Below are 3,093 nucleotides of genomic sequence, written 5' to 3' on the forward strand. Positions count from 1 at the left end.
AAGATACCATTGCACTCCATATCCATATATACTTCTGTCTATCTAGAAAATTCTGAGAAGGCTCACTGGAATCAATGATCAGTAGGAAAGTGAAATTTAGAGTCAAGGTGAAAGGGAGACTCCTTTTTAAATATCTGTTTATAAATATTTTAATATTTCCTGAAAAGCATTAAGATAACACAAATGGGGCCAGGGTCGTTATTGCATGCACTCATAACCACTAATAAGAGTAGTTTGTGGGTACTACGGCACTCGGGATGCCTTGCTCTGTATCCTTTGTACGTCTCACCTGCCATGCATCCTTGATTAATAGCACAAATCACCCCACATTGTAATTGCGTTTTGTAGGTCTGCTTCCTCCAGTTGCCTGGATCTGCAAAAAGTAGGTTAGTGTTGTTTCATGAGATGAGGGTGGGAAATTGACCTGTCCTCCTGCTCTTCCACTTATACATCGTAGTTCCTGCTCTACAGATGAGGAGCCTGAAGTTCAAGGAGAGGACAAAGAAATTTCTGTCTAAAGGCGCACAGTCAGTTAGTAATTGAATCATGAACAGAACATAAAGTTATTCTCTCCAGTCCTATTTATGTTTGGTGGTGACTGAGGAATACATAAAGTTTTAGAAGAAAAACATTGGTTTGACATTTAACCTGGCACAGGATAGAGATTCAGGCCTAGCCTCTCTGGCGCAACCTGTAGGATGCCAGTCTATGAAGCTGGAAGCCATGTGCTGACTGCAGTTTGAGTCCCTGACCCTGTTAGCCTTAAAGATGGCAGGTGCATATATGAATGCCCAAGATCCTGGTGGGCTGGAGGACTGGAGCAAGAGGATTGCACCATGAGTGAACCCGATAGAAGGTGCTTCTCTCTTGATCTCTGTCTCCTGCATGCTTATGCTGTCTATCATGATTTTTTTTTTTTTGAGAGGTTTTGGCTATAGGGCATGTGTGCTTGCCAGAAAGACAGGAAGCGAGAAATCACGACCCCAGGGGGATGGCCACGTCACAATCCCCTCTCTTCTATTCTCCTCAGGATCTTGGGCACACATACACTTGCTCCCAGTGTGAGTTTAAGCCACCAGGTCCCGGACTCAAACTGCAGTCAACTACGTGGGAGTCCAGTGACACAGCCATTACACCAACTGCTGGTCTCATATCATGAATTTAAAAAAAAAAAAATAGTATTCCTTCCTTAAAAAGTCATCCTCTCATAACCCTTTCTTATCCAAAGGACAGACTTTCACAGCTCAACGGTTGGAGTGGTGACATTTCCTTTGTTTGACCACCAAAGCTGCTAAATAAGGCTATAGAACTCTGTGTTTGTGGACAAAGCAGTACGATTAGCAGGAGTGCTGGCAAGTCCATGACTAGAGAAAAATCTAGGTTCTGCCACTTTCTTGCTCTGTAACTGAGAATGGATCACTTAATGTTCCTGAATTTCAGTCCCCTCTTCTGCAAAATAGGGATACCAGTGATTCACAGGGTTTTCATGAGACTCAACTAAAAGTGACTTGAAAACTGTACTACAAAATGATCATCTTTTTAAAATTCACAATTAACATGTCTACTTGTACCTGCTGAATTGTTAATACTCTTAAGACGTCAGAGATCATCCATAGTCATCCTGGGATCAAATCTAGCCTGCACTATATCTTTAAAGCTTTGAAAGAGTTGTCAACATTGAAAACTCAGTTTTAGAGTTATGAAATGTCTGGTAAATCTGGCAACTTTGGGTCTCCATTCTTGCATGGTGATGAACTAAAACTGAATAGTGGTACCTCTTTTAAATGGTAGTTGTCTCCTCTATTTAGCCATAGTCCTCACTATTCCTATGTTTTACATATTCAATATCCCCTATCTGTAGGTCTTTTAGTAGCTTTCCCATGGTTGGTTTGTCATCATATTATAAAGAAGAAATCATGACAGTACAGGATGGTACATTGTCTTTATGACCATCATACAGCAAGAACTCAAACCCACCACCACCTGCTTCAAAGCCTTTTCCTCTATAACTCATGTGTGCCTCACACACTACAATACCTGGAGCTCAGGGCTCATAACTATCCCATTTAATTTGTACAAATCAGAAGAAAAGAGATTTGCCTTTCTCCATTGCTGTTGTGGGCTTCCCCTCACTAAGAAAAACCTGAGTTTTAAGAGAGAATCTTCAAATAAAAGCCTGTCTTGGTTTCTCTTTTCAACTTAGAGTCCCTTGCCTTCTGTAATTCCTATTACACAGTTCCTCTGCCACAGTTTGCATTGCTGCATGCTCATGGGCCTATTCAGCTTTTCCAAAACTTCACTTGAGTAGGGTGGTAACATTATCGAGTGATGGATCCTGCAGAAGCTGTCTCACTGCCAATGGAAACTAGTAGAGGATCTTATGGAGCTTGAGAAGACACCCCTGGGATGGACTTCTCTATCCCATGAGAGTCAACAGACCTACAAGATAAGGGACTGTGTGTGTGTATATGATTTATAAGTAAGGAAGTACCTTACCATCACACAATAAGTATGCAAATGTAATAAAAACATATCTTTGTAATGCTTTTACCTCAGAAATAGTGTTAAGGGGTAAATGGGTGGCTTGGTTGGAAAAACACATGCACATCTTTGTTTATTACAGCATTATTTACAATTGCTAGAACATGGAATCAACCCAAATGTCCAAGAACAGATAAGTGGATTGAAAAAAATGTGGCACATGTACTCTATGGAATACTAATCAGCCATTTAAAAAAGAAAAAAAGACCCTGACATTTGATACTAAGTAGACAAATATGGAAGATTTAATGCTAAACAAAGCAAATCGACTATGAAAGACAGGTATTGCATGTCCCTGCTCAATCTATACAGAATGTTTGTGCTCTATAGCAGAAACTGAAAGATTGGATGGTATAATAACAGTGAGGACTACAGTAGATACTAAAGACAGTGTATGGGGGGCCAAGGTAATAGGAGGTGGGTAGTAAGGGATGAAAGGGGGGAGATCAGGGAAAAAACAAACAGCACATTTAGTAGACACAAAAATAAAAAGTTATCTGCTGATATAATGTATATGGTAATGTCTTTAACTTAACTAATATGCATTGTGTT

The sequence above is a fragment of the Tupaia chinensis genome, unplaced genomic scaffold, assembly GCF_000334495.1.
Source record: "Tupaia chinensis unplaced genomic scaffold, TupChi_1.0 Scaffold000291_1, whole genome shotgun sequence".
In the NCBI taxonomy this organism is placed as follows: Eukaryota; Metazoa; Chordata; class Mammalia; order Scandentia; family Tupaiidae; genus Tupaia; species Tupaia belangeri.